This window comes from Nuphar pumila, chromosome 12, assembly GCF_984573655.1.
Source record: "Nuphar pumila chromosome 12, dmNupPumi1.hap1.1, whole genome shotgun sequence".
Lineage (NCBI taxonomy): Eukaryota > Viridiplantae > Streptophyta > Magnoliopsida > Nymphaeales > Nymphaeaceae > Nuphar > Nuphar pumila.
The window spans coordinates 21,327,713-21,350,197 of record NC_143260.1 but is presented as its reverse complement, the minus strand read 5'-3'; the positions used below and the strand labels follow the sequence as shown (position 1 = coordinate 21,350,197).

At 36.6% G+C, this 22,485-nt stretch overlaps 1 long non-coding RNA gene across 1 annotated transcript; it reads left to right on the top strand.

The window, feature by feature from the left end:
* The first annotated feature begins 5,582 nt into the window (after positions 1 to 5,582).
* On the top strand, positions 5,583 to 22,134 carry LOC149820255 (uncharacterized). Its single transcript, XR_016426437.1, has 3 exons — positions 5,583 to 5,698; positions 20,788 to 21,237; positions 21,767 to 22,134. It is a non-coding gene; the product is annotated as an uncharacterized LOC149820255 (long non-coding RNA).
* The last annotated feature ends 351 nt before the right edge of the window (positions 22,135 to 22,485 follow it).

Here is a 22,485-nt window from a genome sequence, read left to right as displayed (position 1 = left end):
AGTTGTACCCTGTTGTTCGTGTTGATCATGTATGCGTGAACCTTCCTATATTGCTGCAATTTTTAGCTTGTGTCTACAAACCCGGTTTGACTAGAACTCGCTATTTTAAACTCTAGTTTGCGGCAATTTTATTTGAGAAAAAAACATTGGCTGAAACATATTTCTGATTAGAATTTTTTGTCTAGATCTATTTGCTTGTGGTGTTGTTCTATTTCCTTTGTTAGGACTAATAGGAGTTGGGATTAAGGCGAAAGGGCAAGTCACATTCTAGAATCTACTGTTGAAGTATTTGTAAGTGCAGGTTGAACAGTACACTTTAAAACTAAAATTGGTTTAAATAATTTGTTGTTTGAAAAGTGTATGACTTTGAGTTTGATTTGCGGAACTCTGTTTGTCAAAGTCAGTCAATGTTGTTTTCATCATAACTTCCAGTACTATTATCAAAACTTTGTGTGTAATATCTCGTTAGAAAGCTATTACATATACCTACATGTTTCATGTTTAGTGATTTTTCTAATACCATAGTCTTCTCTAGCAAAAAACATCTCAGAACAGGCAAAATAATTTCACGGGTGACTGTTCAGGACTGTATCAGTCTGACCTATTGATTGGATCATATCTTAAGCATACAAGCTCTGATTTACTTTATTTTTGTTTCTTTAGATTTACAATTAAATTACCTAAAACTTTTGTGTTTGGACTTTTAACCGAATCTGCATGGATTAACGTTGTTTTGGTTTGTCCCAACTAGACAGTTCCAGTAATTCCACCTTGTGGAAACCAATCCATTGTTCTAGTGTTTGTCTTGTTTCTCGACTACCTATGATTATAAAATTACAAATATAGATTCATTGGTAAGGCGAGAGCACATCCTACAAATCCCGTGTTGTCACCTTCTGTCAGTTAGGAACATAACTAGGTCAAAATGACCTTAGACTGAAACATATTAGAATTCAAAATCTCAGTGTTTAGCTTTTTCTCGTGAAGATTTGATTGGATCTTGGATAATGGATAGACCTATTGTCGGATCCACATCACCCTCCTTCCAAACTCATAACAAAATATTTTGAGTTTTAAACCTTCTTACAAAATATAATCCCCTATCGAAGGCAACATGCCTTGGACGAATCTCAACCGACCATTTAAAATTTGTCTATCATAATTTGAACCAGGTTCGTTGTGACATATCTTGGATACGGAAGAAGCCTATTTGAATCTGCCAGGAAAATTATAAATGGGGGGCCACCCTCCATTTCAATATATGGAGTTCAAGCATCTAAAAGTAGATTTCTGTAAGATCAAGCATGTAAAACGCATTTATGTGGTTAGATTTAAAAAATATGAAAAAATATTTCAAAAGCCCAGCAAACTAGCAATAGGCCAAAATAGGGGTAGGCAGCTATATATATATATATATATATATATATATATATATATATATATATATATATATATATATATATATATATATATATAGAGAGAGAGAGAGAGAGAGAGAGAGAGCAATGGAGCACCTATACTCCCACGTACTAGAAATCATAGTTGTAGGTTGTATCTTCCCAATCATACCTTATAGATGTACTTAACATAGTTTATTTGATAAGAATCGTACTTTGAATCATGTTTTTTAACATAAAAATAGGATTTTTTAAGTCATAAAATTTTGATACATTATGAGCCATTGATTTTTAAAGGTCTTAAAAAACCTCCATGTATGCTATAATCACATGATCCAAAACTTGTTTTCTACTAAATAATGTTTATAGATCATATCTATAGGGTCTGATCAACAAAAAAAGTTTAAGAAATTAGAAAATCTAAAGCTTTTATTAGGTGGGAGTAGGTGTTTCGGAGTACATTAAAACCTACCAAACAAGAAACATTTATCAAGTTTTCAATGTTTTTTCAAAATTCTGACCTTACAGATGTGATCTATGCACTTGTTTTTATAGGTAACAGTTCTTGGAGCATTTGGTTCCTATGGATGGATATGTTTTTATAAGGTTTCAAAAATCAACGGCCTATAATTCTATAAATTTTTTAAGCTACAGATACCATTTTTCCATCCAAAATACATGATTAAAGTGTCAATTTCTAGTTAATCAATCATGATGAACACATTTGTAAGGTCAGAATTTCTAAAAAATACCAAAAATCTGATAAGTGTTTCTTATTGGGTAGGTTTTTATTTTCACATATATATATATATATATATATATATATATATATATATATATATATATATATATATATATATATATATATATATATATATATATATATATATATAAGAACTGAACTTCTTAGGTCCCATTTCTCATTATGACCCATAGTTTTGAAGTGTTTTATGATAGATCTGAACCATTAGATATGTTTAGCATGATCGATTTAGTGAGAATCGACTCTAGGATCATGTTTTATCAATGAAAAAACATGTCTTTATGAGTAAAAAAAAACTGGTACCTTCCCATTTCTCGTTCAGCCTTTTTCTGCCCCATAGTTTTGAAGTGTTTTATGATAGATTTGAACCATTAGATGTGTTAAGCATGATCGATTTAGTGGGAATCATCTCTTGGATCAAGATTTTTGATGGAAAAAATAGGTTTTTATGAGTCAAGAAAAACTAGTACCTTAGTAGCCAATGATTTTGGATCACCATACCGGTCAAATTCTAGTTATCCAAAAGCCAATTCCCACTAAACAAAACCTATATATCACATCTATGGTGTTAGATGTGAGAAAAAATGCCAAAAATGATGTTTTTTAGGGGGCAGAACGAGTACTCTCTCTCTATATATAGAGAGAAATATATAAATATATGAGTAATGTGTTCCTTAGGCCCTCTTTTTCGTTAGGTCTCTTAGGCCCTTTCAAAAGTCATAGTTATATGCATTTTTTCTCACGTCTAATATAATAGATGTGATCTATATGTTTTGCTTAGTGGGAATCGACTTTTGGATCGCCGAAATCTAACCTGTATACAATTTTTTTGGTGATCTAAAATCAATGGCTATGAAGGTACCAATTATTTTTGGCTCATAAAAATATGTTTTTTCATCTAAAAACCATGATCCAAGAGTCGATTTCCACTAAATTGAGCATACTAAACACATCCAACGATTCAAATATATGGTAAAACACTTAATGAGAAATAAGGACTAATATGTTCAGTTCTCTCTCTATATATATAGTAATGGGTAGGTGCTAAATGAAATATGCTAAATGATTTTTTTAGGTTTTTTATTTTATTTTTGAATTTTGACCGCATAGATGTGATCTATGTACTTGGTTTTATAGGGATCAGATCTTGAAGTGTTTGATTCTGACACATGGATGAGATTTTATAATGTTAAAAAAATCAACAGTCCAAAATCTTTATAAAATTTTGACCCCTAATATCATTTTTTTCATCTAAAACACATGATCCAAGTGTCGATTCCTCATAAATAGACCATTCCCAACACATGTATGGGATAGAAACTGCGAAAAAATACTGAAAGAGAATAAAAACCCATTTAACATATTTCATTTAGCACCTACCCATTACTCATATATATATAAATATATATAAAATATGGGTAGGTGCTAAATAATACGTACTAAATGAGTTTTTAAAATTTTAGTTATATTTTTAAATTCTGACAATACAGATGTGATCTATGTACTTGATTTTATAGGATCAGCTCTTGAAGTGTTTGATTTCGATGCATGGGAGGGTTTTTATAAGGTTCGAAAAATCAACGGTCCAAAATCTTTGTAAATTTTGTAGGGTTTTTTGCACTTTTCATCCCATAAATGTGTTGAGCATGATCGATTTACGTGGAATCCACACCTGGATCATGTGTTTTTGATGAAAAATTATATTTGGAGCATAAAAAATTGACAAACATTTTGGACCATTGATTTTTTGAACCTTATAAAAACCCTCCCATGTGTTGGAATCTAACACTGCAAGAGCTGATCTTATAAAATCAAGTAGATAGATCACATCTATATTGTCAAAATTTAAAAACAAAACTAAAACCTAAAAAACACATTCAACACATATCATTTAGCATATTTTATTTAGCACCTACCCATTACTATATATATATATATATATGAGTAATGGTTAGTTGCTAATTGAAATATGTTAAATTATACGTGTCTTTTTTGTTTTGTTTTTAAATTATAATGGTAAAGATGTGATCTATGTACTTGATTTTATAGGGACCAGCTCTAAAGTGTTCGATTTCGACACATGGGTGGGTTTTTATAAGATTCAAAAAATCAACGGTCCAAACCTTTATAAACTTTTTAAGGCTCTAAACATCATTTTTTTCATCAAAAACACATGATCTTGGTGTGGATTCCTTATAAATCAACCATGCCCAACACATTTATGGGATCTGCGAAAAAACACTCAAAGAGCCAAAAAAATACATTTAGCACCTACCCATTACTCTCTCTCCCCCTCTCTCTCTCTCTATCTATCTATATATATATATATGTGTGTGTGTGCGCGCGCTAAATGAGTTTTTAGTTCATTTTCATTTTATTTTTAAATTTTGACCATAAAGATATGACCTATGTAATTGTTTTATAGGGACCAACTTTTGAAGTGTTCGGGTTGGTTTTTATAAGGTGCGAAAAATCAAAGGTCCAAAATCTTTGTAAATTTTTGAGGCTCCAAATATCATTTTTTTTCATCAAAAATACATGTTCTAGGTGTGGATTCCTCGTAAATCGACCATACCAACACATTTATGAGGTCAAAACTATGAACAAAAATACTGAAAGGGCAGAAAAACCTATTTAGCATATATCATTTAGCACATGTCAATTTTGCAGATACCCATTGATCATATTTAAGTTTACAAAGTTTTTGGACTGTTGATTTTTAAACCTTATAAAAACACACCTATGTGTTGGGAATCAAACACTTCAAGAGCTGATCCCTATAAAATCAAGTACATAGATCACATCTGTATGATTAGAATTTAAAAATGAAACAAAAAAATCTGAAAAACTCATTTAGCACGCATCATTTAGCATATTACATTTCAAACCTACCCATATATATGTATTTGATTTTAATATATGTACTTGATTTTATAGGGATCAACTCTTGAAGTGTTCGATTGGTGGGTTTTTATAAGGTTCGAAAAAACAATCTTCTAAAATCTTTATAAAATTTTGAGGCTTTCAATATCATTTTTTTCATCGAAAACACATGATCGAGATGTGGATTCATCATAAATTGACCATGCCCAACACATTTATGGGGTCCGAACTAAAAAAAATACCAGAAGACCAAAAAAATCCATTTAGCAAGTATCATTTAGCATATTTCATTTAGCACCTACATGAGAACCTGAAAAGGTCACATATATACAGTTAGAATTTAAAAATAAAATAAAATAAATCTGAAAAGGTCATTTAGCGCGTATCATTTCGCACCTATCATTTGGTACTTACCCGTTACTCTATATATACATATAAGTTTGTAGCTAGCTGCCTGACCCATAACCTAATTTGCTTGGCCGTCAGATCTGATTTAGATTCAACGGAACAGGGTTACTTAATACCCTTTATTTTTCAGCTGTTACCCCTTCTTTCCCATTTCGTTCTTCCCTCAGCCTCTCCCTCTCTGCAACGAGCGGACGCCTGAGCTCTCTCTCCCTACAACCCTCGCCCATCACGTGAGGCCTTGCCTGAGGTTCGTCTCCCTCTCTCTCTCTGCAGTTTCCTTTTGGGAGGAAATCGAAGCGATTCGGTCTCGCTGATCCGTCATCGTGACTTCCGATTCAGACATAATGCAATCCGTAGGTCGGTGGATGGGTACTTTGCGTGATTACTCGATAAGAAATCGGAAATTCGTTGCGTGCGCTGTTTTCTCTTGGTTTTCAGAGTTGATTTTGTCGACATTGATCTGTTTAGTGGTTTTTGGGATTTTTTTTGTAATTTATGGAATTTTTGTGGTAGTCTTGGATTAGATTTTTCACGATGTATGATTTATTATCGAATTCTAAGGACACTTTTAGTAAAAAAAGTAATATTGTTAGTTTTTTAGTTTTTTTTACACATCTGACCCATACGATCTACATATTAAGTTTAGCAGAAACTGACATTTGGATCATGTTTTTCTGATGTATATGTGAAAATTTACAAGGGTTGAATGGGTAGGTAGGGTTTTATGAATTTGGCTTAAGCGGACATTGGTTAATCGGATTGGACGCATGTTTGTATTTAATTGGTTTCGGGGATCCGTTGAACTTGGATTCGTTTGAAATTCGGGCTCAGAATCAAACTTAAAGCCGAGAAAACGAAATATAGAACAATCAGATACTCTTCTCATCTTCTGTTTATCAGATTTGGCTAAACGGATTAAGATCCGGTCTAGGTCTAATATGCATCTGGCCGGGGACCCAAGGGGCCCTTACCCGAATGTTTGCTACCCTCGTTGAGGGCCTGAAGCATCGGTCTCTCTCTCTCCCTCTCTTCAGTATCACTGAATCAGAGTTGCAGAGGGTAAGAGGAAGGTTTTCTGTGTGCACTCTCCCTCCCCCTTTCCCATTTTTGTTTGTTTATGTGATTTTTATGTTGACTTTTCAGTTTTTTTATTTTATTTTGTGTGTTCAGTCACTGAATCGGTCGCAAATGGTTAGGAAGGGTTTTGGTTTAGCTAAAGCAGAGCATCAAGTCTCCCTCTTTCTCTCATTTTGGTTTTGGGTTCTGTTTTTCCTTGTGTCGTGTTGATCTTTTAGGTCCATTTGGATGACGGGGTTGAGACCAGAGTTACCCGAAGCTTCTTAGATAGGTGGGAAGCCCGCTTTCCGAAAACTCGCTTAGGACACGATACTCCTAGCTTCCGAAACTTGATGAGAGTCTCGATTCTTCCACGCTTTTCGTATACTTTCCATATAGTTTATCTATTCTTCTTAAATGTTCTCTTACTCTACTTTTCATGTTTCTATGATGCTTCTTACTCACTTCCATGATGTTTCTCTAAATTGGCAGTCATCATTTTTTGATTTTGTTAAAAATTTAATACTAACACTAAAAAATCACAAGATTTAATAAGTCACTTTTATTTTAGTTTTTATTTGCGTTCCATTTCAATTTTCATTCAATTCTTATATCATTTTTTATTCCTCGCTTTCCGCTTCCTATACATTTTTAAATGCATTGCTTCTCGCTTCCGCTTCCCATATTGTTTGCCGTTTCCTCTTCTTAGTATGGTAACCTTGGTTGAGACAACTAGATTTTGCCCCAAAACCTAATTTTTGACAAACCTGATTTGCCAAAAAATCATGTTTTTAACCTGTTTGGGCGACCAAACCAGTATTTTGATCATGAAAAACAGAAATTTAAAAAATAATAAAGCCAACCATTTTCCGGCCACCCACCAGCCAGAAAATGGCTGGATGGTGTTGCCTTGCAAGGGCGACACCATCCCAGACATTTTTGAGGCACCTACTGGTCAAAAAACGGCTGGATGACTTAAAATCGAAAAAAGTAGAAAAAGAACTTGCCAGCCATTTTTCGGCCAATGGCTGGCCAGGAAATGGTCAGACAACATGGATAAAAAAAGGAATTTTTTGGCCGTTTTACTGTCCAAGCCGAATAGTAACGGCCAACTAATTTCCGACCACCACCTAGCCAGAAAGTTGGCCAGACAGTGGTTGGGTGTGTCAAGAAGAAAGGGAGGGGGAGTGGGTGATGGTGGTGAGAGGGCAACCCCACACAGGTTGGCTAAGTGAAAAAATGAGTGATGCATGCATCGGCCTAGGGTAGGAAATTTTGGTCTGGGTTAGGCTCGGTTAAGTCAAGTCAAGGTTAAATAGTCAAACTAAGGTAGACAAGGTCTAGGTCTCTGACACATTTCAGGAGAAAAATCAGAATTCCCAAACAGTGTTATAAAAAAATCCCAAATTTTGAGGGATGATTGTAGACACCTTGAACTAAGTTTTGACCAAATTTTATGGTCAGAGGACTCAAAAGCAGGGAGATATGACTTTAAGAAGTGGCTAGGCTTTTAGGGTTATGCAGGGCAGACTGGGTTTTGGGACTGACAGACCCGAATTAAAAAATATAATTCTCTGTACAGAAAGCTCTATAAATCATGAAATTCGAGGGGTTAAAACTAGACACCCTAAAGAATATTGACTCTAAATTTTAGACTAAAATCCTTCACGGTTGGGACCGTGTGAATTTTAGAAGTTTAACGAAATTCAGGGTGCGTCAGAATTCAAGTTTGGGCTGAAGTGAGTTGGGTAGATCCTAACTTAGGATTGAGCTAAGGGAAAGGCTTGGTCGGCTTACTGGGTTTGGGCTAACATAGGTAGGGTATTCTACAACTACTGGGTCAGTTGGTGGAGGTCAATTGCACCATGGAATTGTCTTGGAAATATGATGACCGTTAGGGACTTGGTTGCACGCGCCGAGTTGGGTGGACCTTGGCAACAGCCTTGGACCACCTAGTGAGCTAGGCTCATGAGGGACCAACACACCAAGATGAGAGAGTGAGAGGAGCCCTTGAGAGAGAAAGAGAGAAGAGGGACAAAGAGAGCCCGAGAGAGAGAGACATCCTTACAGAGAGAGAGATGAATTTGAGAGAAAGAGGTTCAATTCATATTTTCATTTTATGATGCCTTTCAAAAGGGAATAACAAGGCCTATATACAGGCCAAGGAGGGGCTCATGAACCCTTACACAAATCACAAAACAGTTTAAATGCAAATCCTAATTCTAGATAAAACCTAAATGGACTAAAGCTAAATCTAGATAAACCTAAATGGCTGGGCTATTTCTAGTTAAACCCATCTTGGATCAGTCTATTTCTGGAGTCCTGCATCCCAGAAATAGACCAACTCTTGGTCCACTTTCTTCCATCTTTAGGGGGGTCTTTAAGCCCTTTGCACGACCTTCCTTGCTCCCCAGAATTAGATGGGGTGCCCATGGGGTGGATCCCACTAAGCCTTCTAGTCCAAAATTAGGAGGGGCCATCCCATGAGTGGGCCCCACTAGTTCATTCATTTAGATAATTGGGTATGGATCCATATCCACAAAAATTGGATCTGTATCAACAAGGTTGGGGCGGTTTGTCACCAACTGGGTTTTCAAATGGCCCAAAATTTCTGAAACTTGATTAACTCCCAAAACCAAATGGCCCAACCTGGTTTTGGGCGTCATCCAAATGGTACCTTAGGGTTTTCCATATAGATCATGTTTTTTTGTTCCCAAAATCCTAGTTATTGCATCTCTAGCAAATCTGTGTGTGTGCATGTGCCTGAAATGCACTGAAAAGAGCAGTCAACTGAATGTAGAGAAATATAAAAGTTGGGCAGATTTCATAAGTAGATTGTTGTGTTTTTAATGTTGTTTATATGTTTCTATGCTGATTATTTGAATGTTCGAGTATTTCGTATATATTCTAGGACTGTCAAACATTGAATTACTCTCACAGTCACAACCATAGGACTGTGCTCTTTCCCAAAAAGAAGAGTAAACTTAGAAGCTGATGTGGTACCAACTGCGGGTCGGTCCACGATCCAAGATAAAAAAGGATCCTCATGTGCAGAAGCTGTAAATAGGTAAACTATGTTCTGACAGGGTTCAGTCCGAAGTCGTTTAGACTCAATTACGTGCTTAGTCTACCAATGGTGACAACACGAAAAATGAATGTCACACATTCATCTTTCCAAAGAACCTAAGTTTGCAATTTTCTAACCACACGTGGTCGAAAAATAGCTCTGACTAGAGGACAATTGACTAGGTTTGAAACCTGGTACTCCTGGAATAGCCCAGTTGGGATAGACCAGAACAAGGATGATTCTTAAGGAATATGCCGAAGATCCAAACACGAAAGTTTTAGGAAATATTATTGTGGTTCTAATGAAACAAGAATCAAGTCAATCTGAGTCCGGATGGCTCAGATACAACTCAATCACTGTGCCTGACTGGTACAATCCTGGATAGTCACCCGCGTGACTGTGCACTTTGTTTTGGAGTGTTTTTGTTAGAATAAACATCGGAATCAGAAAACAGGCAGAACACAACTTGTAGGCGTGTTCGATAGCTTTCCAACAAGCTATGACACGCAGAGTTTCGAATCTGAATCAGAGAGTTATGCTCAAAACAACAAAGACTAGTTCTCTTTGACAAAGTTTCGAGAATCAATAACACATTCATACACACTTTTAAGCACTAAAATTATATTAGCCCAATTTAAGTTAAATATTTTAAGTTTGACCTACACAGCCAATCACTTCAAATGGTGGATTCTACAATGAGATTTTCCTTTCGCCTTATCCCGACTTCGGTTAGTCTAAGCAAAAAAATATCAACACACCAAAAACAAATTTGTCTAAGCAAAAGAATATCAACACACCAAAAACAAATTTGTCTAAGCAAAAGTCTTTAATCAAAAAACACCTTTTGGAAAACGTTTTCTTTCGAACAAGAAGTGCAACAAACTTGAATATACTTAAGTTTTAGTCAAACCTGATTTGCAGACAACAGACAATGGTTCTAGTTGTATTTCGGTAGTTCACTATTGAAAGTTCGAGAGGCACCTATGAAAGAAGAAAAAAAGGAGAACAAAGGGTGTGACTGTCACGATTTCAATCAATTGAAATCGTGACCTAAACATTCTATTAATAAGTGTAAATCAGTATGGGTCCGGGTCTGGTATAATGTCCAGACCCGAAAGACCCAAAATGAATAAAACATACAGACTTGAGTCCTAATATTCCAATGGATCCGGTACATACAATGGATCCGGGTCTTACTATCCAGAATACACTTTTTCACCCCCCCTCAAGTTGATCATGGTTTTGGACCATGAACAACTTGCCTTTAAGCATCCAAAAACGATCTTTTGTCAAACCCTTTGTAAATATGTTTGCAACTTGTCTTTCAGTATTGACGAACTCAGGCTCGATCTCTTTTTCTTCAACCTTTTGTCTCACAAAATGTTGGTCGATCTCAATATGCTTAGCACGACTGTGATGTACAGGATTGAATGACATGTTGAGAGCGCTTTGATTGTCACACAGCAAGGTAGAGTGAGATATCTTTTCTCCCACTTCAGTTAGTAGATGCCTGATCCATGTGGCTTCGGCAGTAGCGACAGCCATGGATCGATACTCAGCCTCAGTGCTTGATCTAGCGACAACCTTTTGTTTTCTACTACTCCAAGAGACTAAATTTCTACCAATGAAGACACAATATCCTGATGTAGATATTCGTTCATCAGGATCTCCTGCCCAGTCTGCATCACAATATACAGTAAGTTCATGCTCATCCTTGCTGCCAGATGACTGTGGTGAATATATCAATCTGTCCTCAATGGTCCCTTTCAGATATCGAAGGATCCTCTTAACCGCTTCCATATGTCCAGTACGTGGTGCATGCATAAACTGAGACACCTGATTGACTGAATAAACAATATCAGGCCGAGTGAATGTGAGATACTGTAACATCCCTATTAGACTGCGATATTTGGTAGGGTCCTCATACAGGTCTCCATCATGAATGCTAAGTTTTTGGTGAAGCACACTTGGAGTTCCTAGAGGCTTGCAGTCTTTCATACCTGCCTTACTGAGAACATCTACTGTATACTTGTGCTGAGTGAGAGTCAAACCATGAGCCTGGCTGTCAACTTCTACACCAAGAAAGTAACGCAAGACACCAAGATCTTTCATTTTGAACCTTTGGCCTAGCAAGTTTTTTACTTCTTTGATGTGAGCTTCAGAGTTTCCTGTGATGACAATATCGTCAACATAGATTAACAGAAGGGTGGTCACATTCTGACTTCTAAAAATGAATAATGAGTGGTCCAGTAGAGAACGTGAAAATCCATGCTTTTGAATCTCAAGCGAGAAGCTGTCAAACCAAGAACGAGATGCTTGTTTTAGACCATAAATAGCTCTCTTTAGCCTGCATACATGGGTTTTGCAGTTTTGTTCTTGATATCCAGGAGGTTGTTCCATATAGACTTCCTCCTTCAAATCCCCATGCAGAAACGCATTTTTTACATCAAGCTGACTCAGCTTCCATCCATGTTCAAAGGCAGGGAAAGAATGATTCAAATTGTTCCCATTCTCACCACCGGGCTGAAGGTCTCATCATAATCTTGCCCTGCTTATTGGGTGAACCCTTTTGCCACCAGTCTTGCCTTGTATCGTTCAATGGTTCCATCTGGTTTATACTTTATTTTGTAGACCCATTTGCATCCGACAACATTTTTGTTAGGTGGTCTGAGAACAATTTTTCAGGTTCCACATTCATGTAATGATTGCATTTCATCATTCATGGCTTCGACCCATTTGGTAGAAGTAGCTGCCTGACAGTACATAATAGGTTCATCTTCCTTATTGAGGGCTGTTAAAAACAGCTGAAAATCCAAGGAAAAGTTGTTGTAGCTTACCCACCTATCAATAGGATGTCTTATGCGATTTGATCTCCTAACTTCAAGGGTACGAGAGGGAGTAGGGTCGGTTGCTGAGACGAGATTCAGATAACTTGATGTTCTCGTTCTCTGTCTAGAATAGGAAATGCCCTTGTATCTGCCTGGTACGGATGATGATACTTCTTCCTCATTCTGTGATCTCGATGTCCCGGTGGTTTCAAACACTTCTTCTTCTTGCTGCACACAATCTGGAGGACAGACTTCATTGGAGCTAGTAAAAAGTTCTTAATTCAGCCAAGGATAATAAACTTCAGTTGCGTTAGGGGACATGTCCGTTGTGTCGACTCTGTGATCAAAATTTTGCTCGTCAAAGACAACATTCCTTGAGATTCTAATGCGCCTGGTAGTTGAATCATAACACCTATATCCTTTGTAGTCGTCTGCATATCCCACAAATCTACACTTTTGAGCCTTGTCCTGAAATTTATTTCTCAAGGATCGATCAATGTGCACATAACAAACACATCCGAAGGCACGCAAATCATGATAATTAGGATGAGCTCCAAAAAGACAGTAATAAGGGAACTTATTTTACAGAACAACCATAGGCAGTCTATTTATCACATGTACGGCAGAATGAAAAGCTTCTGTCCACAGATTGATGGGAAGATTACTGTCATGAAGCATACTCATGGCACTTTCAACGATATGTCTATGTTTTCGCTCAGCAATCCCATTTTGTTGAGGGGTGTGTGGACAGGACACCCTTCTTCCTATCTCATTATTTTGAAGAAAGGAAATAAAGTCACTAGAGCTGAACTCCCCACCTCCATCACATTGAAAAAATTGGATAGACTCAGAGAATTGAATTTTTACTAAGGAAAGAAAATTTCGAAACAAAGAGAAAACTTCCGACTTATTTTTTATGAAATATATCCAGGTGTATCGAGAATAACTGTCAACAAAGATTTGGTAGTATCTGCTTCCAGATCCAGAGGCAACTGGGGCGGGTCCCCATACATCAGAACAAATTATCTCAAAAGGTTTTGAAGCTCTCTTATTAATGGAACGAAAAGGCAATACATGACTTTTGCATAAAAGACAACTGGAACACTTCTGACTGTTCTCATCCCCATTGAGACTTTCTTTTGGGATGAGATTATTCGAGACAAGTTTCTCAATAAAATGACTCCCACAATGTCCTAATCGATTATGCCATAAGAAAGACTTATTATATTCAGAAATACTAAAAACATTTGCAGAAGAGGAAGAACACGACTCTAATGAAGACTTCGAATCCAGATGAGCAGGGGAGACAGAATGACATGGAGCTTCTTCAAAGACATACATATTGCCTCGTCTCTTTCCTTCAACGAATGTTTCCCTCGTGCGAAGGTCCTTGACCTGCACAGAGAAGGGAGTGAATTCAACTGAAGCATGATTATCATCAATAAGTTTGGAAACAGAGACAATATTTTTCTTGATGTTGGGAGCATGAAGAACATCAGAAAGTTCAAGGGTAGAATGTGACATGAGAATGACAGTTTTTCCAACATGAGAAACAGGATGGTGGGATCCATCGCCAGTGACAATTTTACTTTTGCCAAAATAAGGAATAGGGTTGGAGAGTTTACCTGCATCACCAGTCACATGAGTTGCTGCCCCTGAGTCAACAAACCAAGCACCTTGATCATTCTGCTTCAATTTCAATTCTGACAAGGCGGATATCAACAGATCTTTAATCTCTCTACTGTCTCTGATATTGGTGAAATTTCTTTTGTGTTCTGTCTGTGAAGCCTTTCCTTTATTTTCTGGATTGTGCCAACAATTCGCCTTGATATGCCCCCTTTTTGTTACAAAGGAAGCAAGTGGGGATGGATCTTTGTCCCTGTGCATGAGTCATCATGTTCGGAGTGGGGAGCAAACCACGTCCTCCGTGTCCACTTCGCCCTTGCCCCCCTCGTCCTCTTCCTCGACCGTAAGTCACCCCTGTGGCAAGAATTTCTTGGGAATTTGTATGAACATGAGTTTCTTCAGAAAAACCCTTCAGAGTCATTTCATACTGAATTAATTTAGCTCGTAACGCATCAAAGGTAGGAAGGGCAGGTAGACACAATAGTGAAGTAACAATCATGTGGTAGTCAGATCCCAATCCACTCAGAGTTTGTTGCACCATATCACTGTCACTTACGGCACATCCTATAACTGCAAGTTGGTCTGTGATAGTCTTCATCTTGTTCAGATATTCCATGATGGTCATGGAATCCTTTTTTAACAACTGAAATTCTCTCTTGAGAAAAACCATCCTCGCCTGTGAAACCTGTGAATACGTCTTAACCAATCTTTCCCAGAGTTGCAGGGCTGTACAATTGTCGGGAATGGCAACAAGAACCTCTTGGGACAGGGTAGAAGTGATATATGCAACTACTGACTGATCTTTCTTTTCCCAGTTGAGATACTCCACATTTTTAACATACACAATTGAACTTACCCCTTTGTCATCTTTCTCTTCTCTCGTAACAAACTCTAGTGGTACTGGAGTGGTTCCATCCAGGTGGCCTAAGAGTCCTTGGCTTCTTATAAAAGGGATGATTTGTCTCTTTCAAATCAAGAAGTTTGAGGTGTTTAGCTTTTCGGAGACTAGCTGATTTAGAAAACTCGAAGAGATGCTCGATTGAATGGAATGAGAATCCATGAAGAGAAAGGAGGGAGGAGAAAATTAGCAATAATAATCACGAAGTGAAATGCTCAATTTGTTGCCGAGAAGGGTACTGGTCACCTTTTTTTTTTTTTGCTCGGCTGTCACTTTTCAAGAGATTGACGATCTGAGTCTGTCAGATCCAAAAAAAAAAAAAAATCTTTTCTTCCTTTTTATAAGGCTTATGTTTGAAGTAATAAAAAATGAACAAATAGTCGACTGTTTTCTGAATACCAAATGAGACAGCGAGAATAGAAAAGATAGAGACGTTGGTTAGGAATGAAAAAAAGCCTCAGATCTGCTGTAAAGATGCGATCAAATTTGGATATATCAAACGAAAAAGGAGGAGAACTGAATATTTGAGATATTTCCAAGTACAAACGATCAGACCAAAACAGATCGACTTTAGGGACTCACGTGAAACATGAGTCCACCAGAAAATCAGGGAGAGAAACGAGGGATGAGGGAGAAGTATCAAAATTTCACGTTACCGTGATGAAATTAGGGATTTCACGTGAAACGTGAATCCACAGAGAGGAGATAAAGGAGAGAGACACGGTTCGCGTTACCGTGATGAAATTAGGGATTTCACGTGAAGTGTGAATCCACAGAGAGGAGAAAAATACGAGAAATGAAGAACACGAGAGAGATAAAACCTCAAACCTCTAGTTCTGGTTGAACCCTTCTTTGAAGCCCCTTCGATCTTCGATCCTGGATCTCGGCTCTGATACCATGAAAGTTCGAGAGGCACCTGTGAAAGAAGAAAAAAAAAGGAGAACAAAGGGTGCGGCTGTCACGATTTCAATCAATTGAAATCGTGACCTAAACATTCTATTAATAAGTATAAATCAGTATGGGTCCGGGTCTGGTATAATGTCCAGACCCGAAAGACCCAAAATGAATAAAACATACAGACTCGGGTCCTAATATTCAGACTGTACATACAATGGATCCGGTACATACAATGGATCCGGGTCTTACTATCCAGAATACACTTTTTCAACTATGACACGAACAAATCGTGTCCAACAGTGACACAATACGATTCAAGACAGCTGAGAGAGATACCTGATGTAGTGATACAACAACAATCACCAAATCTAGTCATACCAACGTTGGATTTAGAAGGATGAAGGAATGAAAGGGATTTGATTATGGACCTTGAATGGAGCTGAGAGGTCATTTGACCGGGCATCAAGGATGGTGATTGGATATTGCCTCAACCCTAGTATTTTGCTTATCATGTACTCATGTCATGCTTATAGTCATATATAAAGCATAGACACAAATATAGCAATATTTTGAAAATGTTGCGATGATATCGCCACAAATTCATAAAAGCGATATTAAAGGCAAAATCATGCAATATTTGGAAATATCATAAATGTATATATTGGACATTATTGCAATAATGTATAATATCATGATATTATTAGTTACTTTTACTTTTTTCACTTTTTTGTATATCTTAAATATGTTTTTTCTTCTTTCTTTTCTACTTTTTACTTATTTCTTTTATTATATGTGTATTTTATTATCTAAGCATGTTATTTTTCCTACTTATTTATGCTATATATATAGAATAAGCCGGTATCAATGAGTTGGAACTCATAGGTGCGAGTTGTTTTAACTCAATGTAACACCATAGATGTGACCTATGTGTTTGATTTAGTCAAGATCGGCCCTTGGATCACCAGATTCTGATGTATAAACATGTTTTTTCGGTAAATAAAAAATTCAATGGCTGAAATCTTTTCGGCTCAAAAAAATATATTTTTGGTCAAAAAACCATGATTCAAGGGCCGATCTTGACTAAATCAAACACGTAGATCACATCTATGGTGTTAGATTGAGTCAAAACAACTCGCATCTATGAGTTCCGATTCATTGATACCATATGGTTGTTGATACCAGACACACACACACACACACACACACATATATACATATATATATATATACATATATATATATATATATATATATATATATATATATAGAGAGAGAGAGAGAGAGAGAGAGAGAGAGAGTGTTGTGAGATTTTTCCGAAATTTAACCTCTTCTTAGCACATGGAAGAAATGTGTTTGGGGCTTACTTGAGAAGATCTCCCCTGCCTGCGGTGTTCTCTTCCTATCACTTCTCTTTGTTCGAGAGATCTGATCTCTTCTGAGCTCACCGGGCCGGGTGAAAGGGAAGGAAGGGGTGGGTGGTTCGGGAACAGTACGGGAGATTTATTTGACCTCCTGTGAAGTTTGTTTCTAGCTTATCCATGAAAGTAGTTTCTGTTGGCTAGCTTGCCTCTAACCATGGATATGCTATCTTATTTTTTCAAAGCTTGGTGTATGCAACTTTAGTTTTGTTAGGATCTTAAGTGGCTTGGGATTTACAAGAGGACAATTTCTTTCTTTTCTGATAATTTTAGATGATCCATAATGATGGACAGGGCAGGCTAACTTGTAATGGTTGTATCTAGGATATTGTTTCTGTCTTTTGGAATTCAGAATCTGATAGGTAATTTTAGGTTAACACTATATATCCTTTCTTTCTAGGTTTCCTGCTAGCGTTGAACAGATTAGTTGTTCCTATTCTTCTGCTTCATTTCATGCTTAGCTCATTTCTTAGCTGATTCTATTGTCTTTGCTGTGTCTGATATAATTTTGAGGGTATGCCTTTTAGGGAACTGTTACATCCTTTCTTTTTAGCTTTCTTACACTCATGTTAGACAGCATAGGTTCTTTGTGTTCTTTCTTCTTATTTTCACACTCACCAATTCCTTAACTGGCTGTATTGTGAATGTCGAGTTTGCTTTTAGTGTATCTGGTAGGTAGGTGTTTTCCTATGAAGGCAAATATGACCTCATCACAGATGATTGGAAATTTACAGGCTAGCTCCTCTATCATGTAGCAATGTGCAGTATCAATGCTTATATATATATATATACACACACACACTAGAATATGTGAACTGAAAATATGTGAACTAGAGTGTGAACAGAGGTTTTTATGAGTTTTTTGGTTTTTTTCTTAAATTTCACTGTATGAATGTAATCTACATGCTTGGTTTTATGGGATCAGGCTCTTGGATCATTCAATTATGATTCACAAGAAAGATTTTTTAAGGATTGAAAATCAACAGCTCAGAATTTTCATAAATATTCAAGCATCCAAAAATCGTGTCTTTTCGTTGAAAACACATGATCCGACAGTTGATTCCTTACAAATGAACCATGCTGAACACATCTGCATTCTGCAGGGTCAGATTTGCAAAAAATGTGTTGGAAATGCCTAGTTCACATATTTCAAGTTAACATATTCTAGTGGCCTTATATATATATATATATATATATATATATATATATATATATATATATATATATATATATATATAATCAAGCTGGGGGATAAAAGAGCTATGTCACACCGACACTTCAGTTAGCATGTGAATCCCATACCGACACGACACTCGGACAATTAACGGACACAATACAACATTTCATCAACATAGTCAAACCAATTAACGGACACAATGCTGTTCCACCTCTTGTAGAATGTTGTCAAAAATAAATTCTCAGCTATGTCACCTGTACAGCGCAATTCCAAAAAATGTGGGTATGGGGACACACCTATATATATATATCATAGTCACCTGCATTGTTAAAGGTAATTACTCTGAGAGATTTTCAAAAGTTGATAAATCTCGGGAATAACTCAAAAAAAAATTGAGTTAAAAAAAAATATAAATAACAACAAAAAAGCTAAGAAAATAATAAGTTTTTGCATTATTTTTCTTGTAAAAATATAAAGAAACATGTTTTAAAGGTTTTAAATATAAAAGAAACAAAAAAATAGGAAATGCAAACTTAAAATAAAATAAAAAAGAATGTTCTAAAAAAATATTGTGATATTTTGTTTCTGACGATATTTTGAAAATATCACGATATATTCCCGATATTGTCAGCTACCTTGAAATAGCCGATAATATCACAATATTTTTAAAATATCAGCAATATCGGTGACAGTGATATATATATATATATATATTAAATATTACATAAATACAAAATAAATTCAAAATAAACTGAATATAATCTAAATATATATGCTATATCTAAAATATATATTATATACTAAAAATATAAAGTTATAAATTGAAAATATAATTATAAATTATAAATTAAATACAAACTTGTACGTACAGAGGGTAAAATGACGTGTCCAGGTGTTGATGCGTGTCGACACGGGTATGGAGGGCAAAATGGAGTGTCCAAGTACCATAGATCATCAGGCTTGCTAAGTTTTTGGAGAGCTTCTGCAGCAACATAGTAATCATTCTATTCTCTAATTGCATAAGCAACTTCAGTGTGAGTTTCCTGTTTAGTAGTCACGATTTGGACGTCCAAGCCATGAGCATCAAATTTTTTCCACTCTTCCAGAATAATCAGGTTTTTCAAGCCAGCTAGTAAGCATCAGTTTAGTGACTTGGTCCAACTTGAGTTTCAGCACATTCTCTTTGCACGAAGCCCATCTCTCTCTCTCTCTCTCGTGTCAAAAAGTCACTATTTTCACGACTAATTTTATTTCTGATATACCTGATATTCCAAATCACAATGTGTAAATTTCGTATTTCAGAACTTTATGAGCCATAACCATCAATTGAATTCTTGTACAATAGAGTTCTATGGTGTCCATTCCCTATCAAACTTGTGATCTTCCATACATTCGATTCCACACTGCAACTGAAGAAATAGTGTTGATTACTTGCCGTTTTCATGTAGGTGGCAGTGGTTAGGTATATGCACCAGGTTTTTTGACCTTATTTTGTATAATTAGTTTGTCACCAGAAGCAAGGTGGTGAGTCCGAGCAGATCTAGGGAAACTGTCCTTGCACCAATTGGACTATGTTTTTGGGTCTAATCTCTGTGATTTCTTTGACATATAAAAAATAAAACAAAGGACTTCTTTGTACTTAGTAATTTCACCTTATCAGTTAAATGGGTGGGTGGTTATAATGTTTGCAGTTTTAATCTGGGATATCCTATGAATGGGGTACAGGGTTATGAGAATAAAGTTTGCATCACATGATGTGGCAGCACAATTTAATAGTTAATAGAGGCCTCTTTAGGCCTGCAGACATCTGATTAACATTTTGCATCATGATGATGACTAGGTACACTGGAAGATACCCTTTTGGGGATGCAAACATTTGTGTAGGCATGACTGGCACAAAAAAGAGGGCAGTCACTATTTGTTGAGTTTAACTCACTAGAATCTGGGCCATTCAAATCTTTAAGCTGACAAGCGTTAACCATGATGATATGTAAAATAACTTGGTTAATAAGGACCAAAACAGAATAAAGGGCAGAGTTTACCGAGTAAGATTGTATTCTGTGTAGCATGTTATGATTTATCTCTAAGGCCATGCTTGTTGGTTTTACCTATCCCAGCATCCTATGGTGCATGCACTGCTAGTTCTGTCTTTGCTATTCCCTTGAAAATTTAACATCCTGCAACCTTTCTGGTCCAAACTGCTGTTGCTGATTTCTTTGGCATGCCTGCTCAAAGCTGGGATTTCCAATTCCAGTTCATATGCATAATGAAAAGCCCAACATGTCTTTTGTAGTTGGACACTGTTTTTAACTGGTCTGCAGTTTGATATCATTTACTGGAATCTCATTCTTTATTTTTCACTTGATCAGTAAAATATCTCAGCTATGCCAGGATTTTCTAGCTTAGCACCAAAAACAAAAAACCTAATTGTTGCCGGAGGCTTGACTGGATTTGTCACAGGCGTGTTCTTTTACACCATGAGAGCAGTGGGAGGGACTGATGAGTTGCAAGTAGCAATCGACAAATTTGAGGAGCAGAAGAATAAGAGTGAAGCTGATGCTCAAAAGTTATGAATCTTTCTTTTACCAAACTTCATAATACACAGAAGGTCGTTTTCTTCTAATGTTTTACTATATCACAGAGTTGGCTAATCTGGCTGAATTAACAAATGAAGCTGATAGCTTGTTTGAATGATTGAAGCCAATTGATAAACCTCGCCTGTTTCTTCCGGCATTGGCTTGATTGGCCTTGCTTAAGTTGATCTGCATCTTGTCGTTGACTATACACGATGAGGCTTAGCTAACTTTGATTGCCTTCATGTAGGTTTTGGCTGAATATCACTTATTCACTTTAGTTCTGCAAGCAGCTTGAAATTTGTGTTGCAAAATCATGGGTCTACTCATTCTGCCAGCACACTTACCTGTGTTCTAGTTGTTGGTAACCTTGGTTGTGTTCAAGAAATTCAGAGAGATGCGAGTTGCTTTGCAATCAACTGTGGTTACACAAACTTGATTTGAAAATTGTGTTGGTTTACACTAGAGCTGTGTTTGCATGCCAGGACAAATACCATGCGGTCAGACGAGTGTGGCATTTGTCCTGGACTTGCCAGTCGCACGTCCTGTGCAGCGCCTTTTAAAGCGCCTGCACAGGATGCCATTTGGGCTATCATGAACACGCCACACCCTGTGTATCAAATGTGGGACAGCACCTGGGCAGGGGCCGGTCAGTCCCTGCATGGGTCTGTCCGAGTATGAAACCCACCCTAGAAGATGGGTTTAAGGAATCAACCTAGTTATTTGGATGATGTAAACTTGATCTGAAAATTGCGTTTGGGATCATTTGGTGCAGGAATTAACCAAGTGATGGAGATAGACAGCGCAAGTCATCATTACTCAACTGAGTAGATGTGGAGATGGGCCTATATTGAGTTTGGTTTGGCTTTTAGGGTCTGAAGTTGCTTGGCAGTGATAGTATATGTATCATGACTTATAATTAGGGATGCCAAAGGGTCGGATGTAACGTCCCGAATCTGAATCCAATTAGTTGGGTTCAATAGCTAAATCTGGATCCAGTTAATAATCAGCTCCGGGTTTGGTATTAAGTTTTGCATTCAAACCCGAATTTAATCTGATTAAAAATCCAAACTGATTAATTGTAAATACCAGGTTTTAAGTTAGTCAAATTCGGGATTAATTTTATATTTCGAAAAATGATGGTATTGTATTTACCCAAATGCCTTAATTTTTTTTAAATGCGTTCACTATTCAAAATTGCAAATAGAAAACTTTTAGGATCTTTTTACCCTTTTCCAAGTGAACCTCACGAAGTTTACTTGATATATTGTTCAGCCTATCGGCTAAGGTAAAACCTTACATAAATTTAATATTTGCATATATTTCTTTTGCAGTCCTCAACAAGCATAAAAAAATTAAAATTATGTTATTGATGTGGTCTTTTTTGTTAATCGTAGCTTCACAAATACCTTAGTAAACAAGTATAACGCGGATGAAAAGTATTGATAACCTGAATATAACTCTAAGAGAAATCATGAATGACATCAGTAGATT